The sequence below is a fragment of the Cnephaeus nilssonii genome, assembly GCF_951640355.1.
Source record: "Cnephaeus nilssonii genome assembly, chromosome: 20".
Classification (NCBI taxonomy): domain Eukaryota; kingdom Metazoa; phylum Chordata; class Mammalia; order Chiroptera; family Vespertilionidae; genus Cnephaeus; species Cnephaeus nilssonii.
In genome coordinates, this window is record NC_137091.1 from 15,953,763 (window position 1) to 15,970,168 (window position 16,406).

Below are 16,406 nucleotides of genomic sequence, written 5' to 3' on the forward strand. Positions count from 1 at the left end.
ATTACCTGGATGCCTGTGTGTGACATCCAGCCATCACCACTGCCCCATGCCCTATCTCACCTGTGTCCCTGGACCGAACCCCCACTGACCCAGGATCATTACAGATGTACCCTTTAGACTGTGCATCTAAAACACAGTACCCGACGTGATCATAATCCATAATCAGGGCTTTGAGAGGGAACCGGGTACGTAGAACTCCACCTCATTGTAGACAAGAAGTGGCTCAGAGTGAGGCAAGTACTTGTCCAAAGTCAGAGTCCAGAACACAGGTCCCTTGCACAGAGTTGAGTGATTTCTATTTTTAACTGATTAAAGGCATCAGACAATATGGCCTTCCGGACCCAGGAGGACATCTGTGGGCACAGGGAAGGACAGCATCCTAGTGCGCTCAATGGTTTCATAACACTGCAGGTTGGCGAACCTTACCTCCCACACCTGGCCTTTCCCGAGACTTGTCCTAGTTCATAACAAGCACCTCTGTCTACCTCATTGCTCCAGTCAGTCACATGAGAATGACCCTTGACGTCTTTCTCTCTCTCACCTGCCAGGACCAATTCAACGGCAAGTCCTGCTTCCGTGTCCAAAGCACACCTGGAACACGCACCCTATTCGCTGTCCCTGCCTCAGCCCAAGGCAGCAGCCTGCCTCCTGGGAAACTGCGCATCCACACACCCATCCTGCTCTCATCCACTCCCAGCCCCAATGCTCTCTGTCAACAAATGCAATCAGATCACTCCTTAAAAAAAAAAAAAATCCCACAACTTCCCATTGCATTTGAGGTATAATGCAGGATTCGTTTCTTGTCCTACAATACAGAGCCCTGGATTATTTGTCTCTGTGAACTTCCTCAATGGCCTTATGGATCTGTGTTGGGTCCTCCTTCAGACGCTCCAAATCCCACCTTTCTCCATTCCCTTCCATACTTTCTTCCTCCCATGGAATACTTTCTCTTACACTTATCCTAACTAACTCTGCTATATATTAAAAAAAAAATTAAATATATTTTATTGATTCTTTTTACAGAGAGGAAGGGAGAAGGATAGAGAGTTAGAAACATTGATGAGAGAGAAACATCGATCAGCTGCCTCCTGCACACCTCCCACTGGGGATGTGCCTGCAACCAAGGTACATGCCCTTGACCGGAATAGAACCTGGGTCCTTTCAGTCCGCAGGCCGACGCTCTATCCATTGAGCCAAACCAGTTAGAACAGTTTTGTTTGTTTGTTTGTTTTTAAAGTTTTCTCCATTGGGTAAGGATGACTTTTGCCATCCCATGCTCAGCACCCATAGTCAAGGTTTCAATATTCACAAAAAACTGGAACACAGAGCTCTCTTAAATCCTGTTGTTCACATTGCAGACTATTTGCAAAGTAAGCCAGTACCAATCTTAAGTAACATTTCCAATGGTTCCCCTGGAGTGCAAACACATTTAAATGAGTCTATTCACAAGTTTAAAAAAGAATGTAAATATATGCACAAACGAACACTGAAATCGCCTTCTGTGAAACGTTTCAATAAACCAAGCTCTTAGTCCACACAACAAACAAACCGGTATTAGAGAGCAGACGCAGAACGATCCGTAGGCATACCTGTAATTCATTTTTAGAAAATGCATATGCTCTAAAACAGGTGTCTGTATACCACCATTTTGTAAATAGGATTATATTTGTAGAAGGAGGATAACAGGTATCCATTTTAACCAGCTTTCAAAAGAAATCTTTGGAAGGTGAAGAGTCATCTTGGCAAGGTGAATAACTGGCATCATTCAATTCCCTTTGTAAACAAGGGACCCTGTACCACATTTATGATTCTGCCTTTGGTTTTAGGATTCATTCACTCCGTTAGCATCTTTTGTGCATTTACTATTCATGTATGCACTGTCCAAATATTTATTGAGTACTCACCACATGCCTGGCTCTGTGTTAGATGCTCAAGATGCAGGAGTGAACAAGAGAGATGATGCACTTTGCTCTCCTGAAACTGGATCCTAGGGGTGAGATGACCAATAAAAACGGGGCAATAAAAATATGCCATGCAATTTCAAGCAGCTATACATGGGTGGGCAAAAGTTGGCTAAGAATAATAATCAGTAATACAATAATTAATAAATGAAAAATAATAGAACAAACTCTGTGTTTTGCTTACTCACAACTATGAACCTACTCATGCCCACCCCTGTGTGTGCTATGAACACGGATAAAGAAGTCTAAGGGGAGAGAAAGTGCTAAACTAGAGGGGCTAGAGGTACTGAGTGGGTGCCTCAGCTGATGATGGGAGAGCCAGGGAAGTCCTGGTTAAATAAGCAAAACGAGGGAACAAGCCCTGAGAAAGACTAGAGCTGGATGCTTCAGGCAGAGGGCAAAGCAAATGCAAAGAATCTTGTGTTTGAACAGCAAGAAGGTAAGTGTGGCTTGAGTGACCAAGGGAGAGATGAGAAAATCAGCAAGAGAGTCATGGCCTGGCTTGTTGCCTCTTCGCGGCTATGGCCTGGAGGCCTGCACTGGGCAACTGTCTGAGCACCAGAAGGGGCAGGGAATGCATGACCCTCAGAATCCAGAGATTTCTGCTCACCACAGAAAGGGATGGCTTATCCAAATAGATCAACATGCTTATATCTTTTCTCTCTCTTTTTTAAAAATTATTTTTTTTTATTTATTTATTTTTGTTTTAGAGAGAAAATAAGGTGGAGAAAGGGAGAGAGAAGAAGGGGAAGAGAGAGAGAGGGAGGAAAGGAAGGAGGGAAGGAGGGAAGAAGGGAGAGGGAGGGAGGGAGGGAGGGAGGGAGGGAGGGAGGGAGGGAGAGAGAGAGAGAGAGAGAAACATTGATTTGCTGTTCCACTTGTTTATGCATTCACGGTTGCTTCTTATATGTGTCCTGACCAGGGATCAAACCCATAGCCTTGGTGTATCAGGATGGTGCTCTAACCAACTGAGCTACACAGCCAGGCTTATCTTTTCTCTTATATTGTCCTCCCTTTCTCTTGCCTTTTCTGCTTCTGTTGACCTTCCTTCCTTTTGCCTTTTCATCTCCTACCTTTCCAGGCATGTTTATCATGCACCTACTGCGTTCCAGGCACTGTGCCTGAAGATCTGATGGATGCCCCCTGCCATGGGTGTAGAGAAAAGCACTTCTCCCTTTCCCACCCAATCCCCATCACTCAAGACTAGAATCTGTTGTGTGAGCCTCTGCACTGAGAAGCGGGCTAGTGGGACAACTTGTGAAATAGGTTGGACTCCCAGCTCCAGTACTCACCAGTGGTATTATATTGTACAGTGTATGCAATCCTTGTTGTCTCAACGCTCTCATCTGTAAAATAGAAGTAATAATACATACTTTGAAGGGATGTCTTGAGAATCCTTAGCTTTACATGTAAGCTGGTGATCAACATTATTACATTGATATTTCTGCTTGCTTTCTTCCTCTCCAACTTTTGAATCTCAAAGTAAAGGAAGGGCACAATTATACCGATTTCGTATGAGACTGAATTCCCCTCTGATTCTCTGTCTCCTCTAATGTTCTAGAATATTGCATTCATGATTATAGGATACAACCCATGGGATCTGACAACCCAACATGACCCAGAAGGGAGGCATGATGGGAAACTCTTTCTTCCTGTGGGGAGTGTGTTAATGGTCCCAATCCTTCACCTTTCCCTGTATTCACTCTCTTTGACATACAGCTCTAAAGTTGCTTTGTTTTGTTTTTCACTGAAAACGCAGATTATAATTCTCTACCCTTAACTTTTGATCTGCCCAACTGGTGTGCTTTGGACAACAAAATAAAGTCATGGTTTCCAGTTCTAAGCCTACACCTCAGGAGGCTGTGCTTATTTCTGCCTGACGTCTGTACAGTGAACAGTGTCACGAGAAGATGCCCAAGCCCAAACACAGGAAGGGGAGCTGAGTTGGCCCAGCCCCACCCCATCTAGATCAGGCAACCCACAGATATATGGCAGTACATAATTGCTATTTTAAGACACTTAGTGCTGGGATCATTCATAACTTAGTATTATTGTGATGTCTGACTGATACACTGGCCTTAATTTAATCAAAATATTTATTACTAAACATCATCAATTAATCAAGTATATTTATTGTACTTCTGTCTTTAAGACACCAAGTACTGGGGATACAGATATGACCAGAAGGGTATCATCGTTGCCCCCGGTGAATTTATAGTCTAGGTGAAGGGGAAAGACACAGATACTACAGACTGAGTTGAAGAGAGTGTGTTTCAGAGACAGGATGCCCAGAGTCTGGGCTTGGCTTGAGATGAGTGACTGACTGCTCCTAGTGGCAGAAAAGAGAATTGCATCTATATGATGCTTTCATTTTAATAAAGAGGACTTAAAAATTCTAAAATTTCAGCTCTGGAAGAATCCTCTCCAGAATTTACCTTAGGTCAACTCTCACAACTATGGAAACTGAGGCTCAGAGCTAGAGAGTCAGTTGTCCAAGGTGGTTCAATGAATTTCTGACAGATCTAGGACATGAACCCAGGGCCCTTGCCCCCAACATTGGCACACCTAATTCTGTATGACCCTAAACAGGCCTTATAGAGTCAGAACATTGTGAACTGCCAAAATATTCTTGACCCGAAGTTCTATTACTAACATCATTCAAGATAAGATTAATCTCCATCATGATTGTAATTCATAATTGTACCATGACTCCTTTCTTGCTCAGATCATTTAAGGTGTGATAATAGTCAGACCTCATAATTAATCACAGTAATTAATACATTTCACTCACCGAACCTCCGCTCTAAGCACAGTGCTTACTGCTTTAGGTATGTGGGCACATGTATTCCTTGTGACAGTCTAGGTACAGATAATGAGCCCCCTTTTACAGAACTGGAAACTGAGTCTCCTGGAGATCAAGTCTTCGCCCAAAGTGATGCCCCTGTGAAGTGGCAGAACCAGAAATGGGCCCCCCCGATCAAAGGCCTACGGTCTTCCCACTTTTCCCTACAGACCCAGCAGCGGGCATCTCTGTCTGAAATGTCTGGCTCAAAAATGGCATCCCCGTCCCATCCTTCTCAACGTTCTCTGCACTGTGATAAAACCACCTCCCTGCTTGGGTCTGGCCTCCCTTTCTACACCATTGACCAAAGGATGCCTCCAGGGCCGGATGCTCTGAGAAGGCCTGGGGAAGCCTGGAGCTTCTAAGTGGAAACAAGAAACTGACTCAGCAGGGTCTGGCTCTCTTCAGTCTGAGGACAGGTACTTCAAAGGGCTGAGAGCCGGGTACCTTTGATGAAGGAACCAACAGGAAATGATCAGCCTACTGCCGACAAGGACAAAGACAAGAACATGCCCGTTTGGGCCTTATCTTTGTCTGGATTGGAAGCTGCCGGCAGGAAGCAGAAGAGACTGTTTAAAGACTGTTTAATCCTGGCTCCAGAGTAACCGTGAACCCTGCCTTCCTCCCTTAAAGAACAAGGTGAAGGAAAGGTGAGACAAGTTGAGATAAACACCCAAACTTTTGGCTGCCTGGATGAACTGAATCTTTTCATTGAAGCTGTCAGTGGGCTCTTCTTTTTTCCCCTTTTCCTTTTTTTAATCTAAACTATAACCACATGATACTCCACCCAAGTGCTCGATATGGATTTCTAAAACAGATCCTAACATAGTCATAAAAAAAAAAATCCCCTCTGTAATGTGCACTTTGTACTGTGCCTATGTGTAGGTGTGTTTAAAATGTCACGAACTGGAATGCCTAAGTCTAGCTCCCAGGAATTAATCACTTAGAAGAGTGAAAGGGGGGAATTAACTTGCTCTAACACTTATAAGACTCTCCGAAACAGTCGCCAAAATAGAACTTGCTGAATAGAAGTATGGTTATCTTTCCAAAAGAACTAGAACTCTTCTTCTTTTTTTTTTTTTTTAACATTTTTCCTCTCTCTAAAACTACCTTGCAAAAAGTTTTCCCTCTGGGGCTCAGCTACAGGTCACAGTTAATCTGGGAATAAAGGTGTAAAAGGATATTCTTTTTGCCATTTTTTTTTTGTTACTGTTAGATAATTTTTAGTACATGTATAGATCTGCACAATTGTCACCATTTTAGAACATTTTTATCACCCAAGTTCTTTCATGCCCATTTGTTATCAATTCCTGTTTATACCCCCAGCCGGCAAATCACTGACCTGCTTTCTGCCTTTATAAACTTGCTTCTTCTGGGCGTTAATGAAAATTAGTGGAATCATACAATAAGTGGTTTTGCATCTGGCTTTTAGCATCTGCTTTTAAGGGTCATTCGTGATGTAACATGCATCCGTATTTCTTTTCTTTTTAAGGCTGAATATTATTCCACTACATGGACATACCACATTGTGTTTATCCATTAACCAATTGGTATACATTTGGCTTGTTTCTAGCTTTTGGCTATTATAAATACTGATGCTCTGAACGTTCAAGAACATGTCTTCATGTCTCTGTGTGGATACTTGTTTTCCGTTTTCTCGGTGAAATTGCTGGGCTGTGCAAGGAATACTGACCGCTGCAAGACCCCGGGTTCCATCTGATTCGGCTATGCAAAGTCAGTGGCAATCTCCCAAGCAATTCTTAACTAACTTTTTAAAATCCACTGAGGCTATCACTTATGAAAGGGATGGTCAAACAACAACAAAAACACACACCAACCAGCCAACAAAATACAACTGCAGTCATTCAATAAGTTCTGAAAAGACAGCCAAAAAGCAGAAGATCAATGGCAGCTAATGTCAGATCACACATTGGACCGGGCTCACCCTTGGACCTGCCTCCGGAATGGAGCCCATGAAACTTTCTCATGGATTGAGAGAGATGTCCCTAACCCTCACAGATCCTGGATACCTTTGTGCATGTGTAATTAGACTGACGACGGCTCTGCATTCCCCGTACGCCCTCGTGGAAAGGATGAGAAAATCCAGACAATTGGTAGCCAGTCAAGGGCAAAAATCCAAGTATCTCCGAGCGGGGCCCTCGCTCAGGTGGAACCGAGTTTCTAAGGGGAAATGGAGGTCGGAACTCCCGGCACCACCGCGTGAGAGTGAGTGTGGAGACTCTGGGCGGTGGCCTAGGACAGCTGGAGTTTTAGGACTTAGAGCAGAAGGACGTGGCCCATGAAAAGCCGGGGCCCAAGAGGGGGAGAGGCGGCAGGTGTAGCGAGGGAGGGGCCAGGTCGGGGAGCAACCTGCGGAGGTAGAAGGCGCCGGCGCCCAGGCCCACTCACCGCGCCCTCGGGGAAAGCGCGCAGCCTGAGCGGACTCGAGCGCCCCCCGCACCCGGTGTGTGTGCTGCTGGGGTGCGAGGTACCTGGGCCTGGGGCCCAGAGGCCCGTCCCTGGGGCGGCCTTGCTGGAGGGGAGGGAAGCCCAGTAGCGGGAACACGGGGCGGCTGCAAACGCAGCGCCCCCTTCCTGGCCGGGGAACGCGCAGGGTCGAGGCGGCGGCCACCCGGAGGGCGCAGGGCGCGGGGCGCGGGGCGCAGGCTGGGACCGCACGCGGCGCCTCGGGGATCCCGACGTCGCGGAGCGGCGCGCGGGCGCGCGGGGCGGCGGGGGCCGGGGCGGTACCCGGATAGCCCCGCCCCGCGCACGTCTCCGCGCCGCGCGGAAACCCGGGCAGCTCCTGCGCTCCCGCGGACCCGCGGCGGGCGGCCCTCCTCCCCTGGCGCCCGGGTCCCGCTCCATCCCTGCGCCGCCCGGGGCGCTCTCTGCATTCCTAGGCCTCGTTCCCGTTACCTCCCGGGCCCCGCTCGCCGCTCATCCCTCCGCGTCCTGCAACAGTTCCTCGCCGGCCTGCCATTCCTTCCCCACCACCTCCTCTATCGCCCCCCCCCCCCCAAATTCCATTTTTTCTGTGCATTTGCTTTTCGCCTTTCCCCGCCTCTTCTTTTCCTGCCACCCCCACCCTGGAAACTTGTTCCAGCCTGGGGTCCCCTCCAAGTCACGGTGGTTCCCCTCCGTGGCCGCGGAATGTGCGGCCCCCCGCTCCGCTCCCGAACCGCGAGCGCCCCGCAAAGTCCCTGGCGGGAGTCCCAAGGCCCGGCCGCTGGGGCAGGAAGCGGCCGGGCTCCCACCTTCTGGCGGGTCCTGCTAGAGTGGCGAAGGGGAGGCTGGAGGGAGGACCGGGGCACGGCGCCCCGAAGCCCTCTCTCCTGCAAAACCACACTCTCCAGCCCCGGCGGGTGTGCGGCCGGGGGGGGGGGGGGGGGGGCTGAGGCAACAAGTGACACTACAGATGGGGGCCAGTGCACCCCCGTGGGGCGCAGGGTGGCGGGCTCCCAGCCGACCCCGGCGAAGCCATCCCCGCACCCCGCTCCGCGCGCGAGGCCCCGGAGGCGGAGGTGTGGGGAGAACAGGGAGCGGCTCTCCCCTGGCCCGAAGTCTCCCGCCCCAGTTTTCGCCGCCGGAGCCCCAAGCACCATGGCCAGGGATGGGGGGACGGAGGCCGGGCAGGAGCCGCCGACGTGGAGGGGTTGCCAAAGGTGGGGCGGCAGAGAGAGGAAGCACGACTCCCCATGGCCTCCCCCACTTGGCAAACGCTTTCCCCACAAACCACCCTGGATCCAGGCCTCCCGGGCGAGGGCCCAGCCCGGCCAGCTGGAGCGGATTTGGGCGAAGAAGGAGAAGGGGCTCCCACCCCCTCCCCAGCTTCCCTCCGTCGCCCTCCCTGATTGGCTGAGCGTCCCCTGGAGCCCAACTTCAGTCGCTCCAGACTCTGTCTGAGCCCCAAGTGCGCGGGAGGACTGCGACCCGGAGCGGGAGGGGCGGCCGTGAATCCAGGGGTTGGCATCTCGGGGGCCGCCGGGGGCGGGGCGCGGACGGGGCCGGCTCCCCAGCCTCCGCGAGGCTCAGCTTGCCGCGTCTCGTGGCCTCGCTCCTCTCCGCCCCCCGCCCTTTCCTTCCCTCCCAGCGGCGGCCTCCCTCCTCCTCCCCCTCGCCCCCCCGCCCCCCCACCGCCCGCCACCTCCCCACCGGTTTCTCATTCCTGCCACTAGCGCGCTCGGCGGCTCATTCCGCGGCCGCCGCCAGCCGAGGGGAGAGGCGCTCGCAGATGCCGCGGGGGCCGCTCGCAGCCGCCGCCGACTTGTGAATGGGACCCGGACTGGCGCCCGGGCTGACTCCGCGGCGCCCGCCCTGCGCCGGGGACCGACGGCCGCAGCTCGTGCCCACCCTCCGGGGTTCCAGGTAGGCGCGCCACCGGTGCCTTCCTCTCGCCTGGATGGGGCTTCTTGCGGAGGGAGGTCCGTGGATGAGAATTTCGGGGAGGCGGGGGGGAGGTCTGACTAGAGAAGGTGTCACTAATGCAAAGGAAATGAGGGAGAGCGCGGAGATGAGAGAAGATTTGTTTAAAAATAAGAAAAGGGAGAAGGGAGCCAGCTGTGGGCGCGGGCAGCGCCGGGGGCACGGGCGCCAGATGTGCGCTCCAACCTCTCCCCCGCTCCGGCCTCCTCCGGGGTCTGCGCCGAGGCCGCGGCAGAGAGGGTCTGTGCCCGGGCTGGGGCGGGAGGCTGCAGAGCTGCGCCCGGACGTGCCGACAGCCTTCGGTCAGGTCTCTGGGGAAAGTCGACCCCGGGCACTGCCCTCCCGCTCGCCCGCTCGGTGCCTCTCTCCGAAGCGGCGACGTGACTGCGCTCTGCAGGGCTCCTACCCCGTGCCCCCACCCGCGCCGAGCGCTCGGAGGCTCAGCTCTCGGTGCTAGACCGCCCGGAGGCCCCGGAAAGCGGAAGGCGCCCGGCTCGCGTCGGCAATCCCCCCGCACTTTAATAGCTTGGGTTTGGGTCCGCTGACTGCGGCTCCCGGCCGCCGACTGCGGCGCGCGCCCCAGCCCTCCAGCCGGAGTCTCCCGGAGAGCACTGAGGGCCCTTGATCAGCTCCCGCCGGCCCGAGGGGAGATCCGCGAGCGGCTCAGACCCGGGCTCAGCCTTGGGGTTGGCGAACCCCGCCGCCGCGGTCCGTGTTAACTTTGCGAGCCCAGCCTACGCCTCCTCCCGGAGCGCGCCCTGCCTCTCCAGCCCGCACGGCCTCCTCCCTTAGCTGTGCCCCGGAACGCGAGCTGTGAGTGGGAAGCGCGGGGTAGCCGGCAGGATGCGGAGGGCGGCGAGGAGAGCCCCGTTTTCCCCCTCTCCCCGGAGGAGCAGGGGGAGAGCCCGCCTAGTGCAGTGAAGAAAAGAACCCCAGAGAAAGTGGGGTCAGGGAGGCCCCTGGGTAGCTCTTCCTTATCCCTTTTTGCCGAGGGGCCCTGCTTTCGCTGGGGCGTGGGGGTCGGGGGTGCCGCACGCCCCCCCCCTCCCAGGGTGGAAGGTTTGCTAGATGCTAGTAAAAGCCCTGTTGCTTTTGCTGATAATGCAGCAGGAATTTCACGGGCCATTGCACTGTTATTAAGAAATTGCATCTTTTAATTATTTAATAACGCATCCCTGCTCCGTGATGGGTCGTCCCTAAGGGGTGGGTGGGGGTGATGGTGGTGGAGGGCTGTTCCCGAAATCCTGCTGCAGGAGAGTATAGATCTGTCTGCCCTCCCATTTCCCCCTTAAAAATAAAACCTTTTCTTGTTTTCCTTTTCTGATCGTTCCTATCGGTTTCAAATGAGGCATGGAATAAGTTTTCAGTTTAATCACAGGGAAGCCACGATAATTAATCTGGCAAGAGGATGGATCAATTGCTTTATCACTTAGGCTAGCAGCGGACATGGATGGTTTTGCCAGGGGAGGGGATGGGGATGGAGAAGTTTTCTTAGGAGCGGGGACCCACCAGCATCTCATCAGCCCTGTAGGCCACGCTGGGGTTTGAGCGCTAGAGCCTAAAACGATGGGGAGAGAAGAGAAGAGGCTGGCCTTCATTTTATTAATCCTGGAGTTTATTTTTCCTACAAATAAGGAGACACAGACGCCAGAAATAGTCACTACCCAACCCCAACTACGGGGTGTCTGATCTTCCTTCTGGTAGAACAAAGGGCTAAAAGTTGGGAAACAAAGGGACCGAGTTGTGGCCAATCCCAGAGGGACCCTGAAACTCCTGGTCCCTGACGTGCATTCATCCCTGAAACCGGATGCAAAGTTTCAGAGTTGGCCGGTGGGCCCTGGAATCCAAACCTCTGAAATCTTGCCTGGCACAAAGGAATGTGAGGAGTTTTCCAGTCTAGACCAGGGAAAGGCATCGCAGAAGCTGGGGCGCTTGGCTTGCGTGAGAATTACCATGACATCTCGCTTTGGAAACATTGCACTTGCATGCTTCAACCATACGGCAGCCATGCTTTATTAATAGTAATTATTTCTCTCATTCTTTGCCTTGTTACTTTAGAATCTGCATAAGTTGGCTGTTTTATGTCCTTGTTTGAAGAAAAGAAATTATCCCCCCCCCCCCCCACTCCACCCTTGAGGGAAGGGAAATAAGGAGGTGATGCATTGAAAGGACTGAGCTAGAATAATCTGTGGAGGCCCAGGCACGTAGATTTACTCAAACGGGGCTTCGTGCTTGCTAGGAAGATAGGCTTTTAAAATAGTTCTGACTCAAGCAGCGGACCATCTTGATAGCACTTCAGAACTTCCATTATGTTCAACGTTCTTATCAGAACACCAGACGGTAAAATTACTAGAAACCTAAATTCTGTTTTCAATTAAGATGCAATCTTGTGCTAATTCGAGAATTATTTTAAAAAGTTATGGCCTCTATTTTTTTTGATAACCCAGAACTCGGGTTTTCTCTTTGCAGTGGTGGCGGTGGCTATGGACGTTGAATTGTTTATGGGGGCGAGGAGGAGGGCCAGGGTTGGAGAGCCATGCCAGGATCTGGGGGAATACAGATCAATTTCATGCTCCTTTAATGCACTTGTCTTCATAATTCATGGTTTTTCTTCCACTTTGAATGGAATTACATGGCTGCTTTGTAAAGATTCTGGTTTGGGGACCCTCGTGTGGGAAACGCCGTGACTTTGACCTCGAGGCTGGATTTGCAATGCCCGTGCTACAATCCCGTGAGCAGAGTGTGTCTCCTTACCTTGCCAGTGCCTGTCCGTGACTTAGGAAGTTGACGGTTCACATAAACCTTAATCTGTGATATTAAAATCTATTTTCAGGACCATCTAAACAGATCTGTAAACCTGACTTTAGGGTTCCTTCAATTTCAATACACCTATGTAGGCAGATGTGGAAGAACCAATCGTTTCATTTAAGTTTATTTTCAATATCGATTTTTTTCCTTTGATATAGGCATACCTAATAATTAAATCAGAATGATAGAACAGTGACTCATAGAGTTAGAAAGTAGGTGGCAAACCTTTTTTTTTTCTTTAACTGTCAAGTTTGAAGAATGGCTGAATTCCTCGTTGTTGTTGTTTTTCCTAGAAAATCTGGGCAGCCAATGATTGAAGTGATTGAAATGTGTTTGGGATGTTTCCCCCCTTATGAAATCGGTTATTGTCTCATACATAGCTACCTAATTTGTCAAGAACCCTCTTTCTAGATTTGCCAAGGATTGTGAGTTGTCCTCCTTCTCAATGCAAAGGCACTGCCTCTGAAATATGTACAGATCTTTGGTCTCTATAAATGTGTGGTTTGTTTCACTGGAGGAACCACATCAACAGGTCTGTTCAAAAGAAAGAAAAGTTGGGCAACTTCTGGTGCACCGGTAGGAGAAAGAATCAGCTTTCCCGCCAGGATTACTGTGATAGCCATCCGCAGCCTCCTCGATGGGCAGGAAGGACGAAAGAAAACACTCGAGGGAGGATAATTAGACATCTTTCTGCTATAATTTTACCCTGACATTGAAAGCCTTGTGCCTCTCTGGAAATGCGCTCCTTCGCGGAAGATTGCACTTCTGGCCACTAGAGGGCAATGGCGCCCTTCTCCAACCTTCTGCATGGGGCCCATCTGCTTTTGAGGGCACCGTGAAAAGCCGCTTTGTTACCGCCAGCCTTGTAGGGGCCTCTCCGGAGAGACCGAATTCAATCTAGTTGTGGTTCAGGCTACTGCTCCAGCAGTTTGTCAGGATTTACATCTTTCTAGTGGGCGGATCTCGTTACCTTCAGCCTCTTCCTCCTACCTTGGAGTTTACTAGTAGACAGTTGGAAAATCTTATCATTTGAGATGGACCAGAAGATGGGTGGGGGCTGGGCGGTATGATAAATAAGGTCAGCTCTCACCAAGGCAGTGATCTGGGAGGGTTTGCTCTGGTTCTTTATATTTTTTATTTATTTTTTTTCCTGCTAGAGCATCATCTCAGACTCCGAGGGGAAGGGAATGGATAGAGAAGAGAAATATTAGTGAGATTGCTGTGATATCATAGCCTATGCCTTCAAGAAGTTTTGAAGACATCTGCAAGCCATTTCTGATTTGCACAAAAAAAAAAAAAAAAGGAATAAGAGTTTGGTCTTTGGTACACATGTTGGGGCATAGAGTTTTAAATATAACAGTAAATGTTTTCCTATTCCCTTTAACCCGTTCTTGACATTGGAGTACCAACACCGAACTTGAGCAGAGAATAAAATTTCATTCAAGATTGGTCCTCACGCACTGGAGTTTAATCATTTGACTTCCCCCCTCTCACCCCCGCCTCAGTGATATGGAAATTACCGCCGATGATTAAATTGCTTATTTCAGGCTGCACACATTTATATTTGTTACAGTTTGATCACGTCATTATGAAAGTTCAGAGAAAGCAGGAAAGAAAGCATGCTATGTTATAATGAAGAGGAAAGCTCTACTTAAAAAATAAGTACTGTCGTAAGTGGATTCTTATTTGTATCTTTTTTTTTTTTTTTTTAACTGAGTGTAGAGGCCTCCCCCATGAATCAGCAGTGAAGTCTTGCAGCCCTGAGCGGGAGCTGGAATGCTCAGGCAGGAATCGATGCAGATGGATTAAGGGCGGGAGGATTCAGTAACTCAGCGGACAGTAAGACAGAGTGTTTTGTAAACCGATGCTCCCTGACCGTTGGGCGGTTTAGTTAACTTCAAAATTTTTCATTGTTATTTGGTTTAATTAGTCGCCGACGGTTGCAGAGTTCGGAATTCTTACTGAGACAAAGCATTGCTCCCATCCTCTGTCTGGTCCGGGTGTCTGCTTGGGGGCAGCACCTGGTCCATGGGATGTTAAGTGAGATAGGAGTAAAAGAGGGAGGAAGAGAGTGAAGGCGGAAAGCGGGGGGGGGGGGGGGGGGGGGGGGGAAGAGATTAATGATGCTGTTTCCCATGGCAGGTCACATGCTGGTATGTCTGTCTGTCTCTCTCTCCCCATAACCCCCGTTTAGACCACGTGAGGTGCTGAACCCAGAAAGTTGGCACAAACAGCTTTGCTGGCCACAGTCAGCAGTGGCCAGGGACTTACTCTACTGCCTGGCTACACACTGCCTTTTTCTCCAACTTCCCTGGTGGTGTCAGGCCAGGAAACACCTTCATTCGCTTCCTCCATGAACTCCCTTATCTGCCAGAAGTCGTTCACAAGTTAAGGGTACGTCTCCACTTCCCTTGAATAAACGGCTTGGGGCTCAGCTTCTTCCCCCGATAGGATGGTCACCTAACCTAACGTAGCAATAGGAGTGGAGGAAGCTCTTCCTTGATTTCAGTTGAAGGCCCATGGAGATCTCTTTCCAGTCTTCTTCCGGCTCCATCCGAGAGAGCGAGCAGGGAGAGTTGAGAGGAGCAGCCCTGCCTTCCACGCTCCCTCGTTCTTGATAAGATGGAGCTTGGATGAAGGCGGGCCTGGACATACGCGATCTAATCACTGCGCTCCACCTGACCTGGGATCTCTGGGAATGTGATTCCCATGATCACACCCCGCAGGCCCAGACCTACGTCCATCATCCCTGAGGCTTGGACCAGCTCTTCACCCTGGAGGCCTTGCCCAGTGGCAGAGCCAGGATTCGGCCGAGGAGGGGAGACCAAGATGCTCAGGTGCAGTTAGGTCCGGTCTGTATTGATCATGTTGATCGTTTAATCATCTTGGATTTTCTTCCATTCATCTTGCTTTTTTTTTTAAATATGCCATTCAAATATTATTTATCTTGATTACTGAGTTTTGGGGGGCATTTCCTTATATTTTTTACCTCACCTGCCTCACCCGGCTTCCAGCCCTGCCTGGCATTTGGGTCCTTCTCAATCCCAGCTCCACGGCTTCCAAAGTGCATGGCCAAGAATGAGCAGCACGACTTCTCTGAGACTCAGTGCCTCACCCGAGAAAATGAGTTAATAATAATATCTGTGTCCTGGGATTGTTGTAAAGACAGAAGGAGAATTGAGTGCAATGCCCAGCTCATGATAAGCACCCAGGAAATGCTCAGGCCTTTGATCTGCTTAGAAACAGGCCTGAAGTTACGTTTTATAGACAAACTGTGGCAGGTGGCAGGTCTTCCTTACAATCACTCGGCCGAAATCCTGCACTGAGCATTCGCCTCCGATCGAGGCCTCTCCCAGTTAGTGATGAATTGTTTATTAGTGCCTGGCCTTTTAAAAAATCATTTCATACATTTAAGTGATCCATCCCTCTTCCATTTAAAATATTCAGGTGCGGGGAGGGGGGGGGGAGGGCGAGATTGTAGAGATAACGATGGCCTTTGAAAAGAGCCTGGCTCCTACCTTTGCATCTTCTCCCCGTTGCCTTTTGCACGTGGGTTTTTCTGGGACACGTCCTCACCCGGAAGTAATATTTTCTCAGGAAAATTTGCTCAGCAGGTGATGTTGAGATATTCATCACAAGGTCTGCTTTCATTGGGAAGGGACTCATTTAGTCTCACGATAAATCATCACCATTTCAAGACTCCCCGTTTGTTTTCCAGGTAAATGTAGCTTGGGGCTCTCAGGTGGTTGAGCAGGGGACAGTTTGGACTCGGCTAGAAAAGCGGGTGCCTTGTCCACAGTCTCCCTTGGGTCCCTGCAAAACCATAGTCACCCCCACGGGGCCGTGAATGGCTTTCCGACTGTTTTCACACCCAGCATCACAGCCAGGCTGGGCTTTCTGAGGCTCTTGGACCTCCCAGGTCCCTCCCAGGTCCAGTGGTGTCCCGTCTGCAGCCTTCCTGTGTCGTCTGAGTACGCTTGGCAGTGAGAGGAAATAGCTGCTTATGTTTGTCTGGAGAAGGCGAGGGGAGGGAGCCAACTTTTTGAAATGCTACTGTGTGCCGGGTGCTGCCCCTGATGCCTCCTTTATTCTGTGCAACCACCCAGTGGGGAGGGTGCTGTCCTCTGCATTTTACAAAAGAGGAAACCGATACTTGTCTAAGCTCAGGAGGCTGGAGGAAGGAGAGCGCATGTCCAAGCCAGGGACTCTGCGTGCTCACCCGTTTTCTGTTATTTTTTTTTTATTCTCACCCAAGGATATGTTTATTGATTTTAGAGAGGAAGGGAGAACGAAAGAGAGAAACATCAATGTGAGAAACATGGACCGGCTGCTTCTCCTATGCATCTTGACGGGATCAAACTCCTGGGTAT

General features: G+C 50.4%; 1 protein-coding gene and 1 long non-coding RNA gene across 2 annotated transcripts in view; one reads left to right on the forward strand and one right to left on the reverse strand.

Annotated features, from left to right (window-relative positions):
* Positions 1-1,554: 1,554 nt before the first annotated feature.
* Positions 1,555-7,533, reverse strand: LOC307116264. Its single transcript, XR_013815199.1, has 3 exons — positions 7,174-7,533; positions 3,254-3,307; positions 1,555-1,987 (listed from the first exon to the last, which is right to left on the reverse strand). It is a non-coding gene; the product is annotated as an uncharacterized lncRNA (long non-coding RNA).
* Positions 7,534-8,962: 1,429 nt separating this feature from the next.
* The window catches only part of CDH11 (cadherin 11), a 141,019-nt gene continuing 133,575 nt past the window's right edge, over positions 8,963-16,406 (forward strand). Inside the window, exon 1 of the mRNA XM_079800070.1 lies at positions 8,963-9,171. The gene's annotated coding sequence lies outside the window, so the exon portion shown is untranslated. The remainder of the gene's footprint in view (positions 9,172-16,406) is intronic.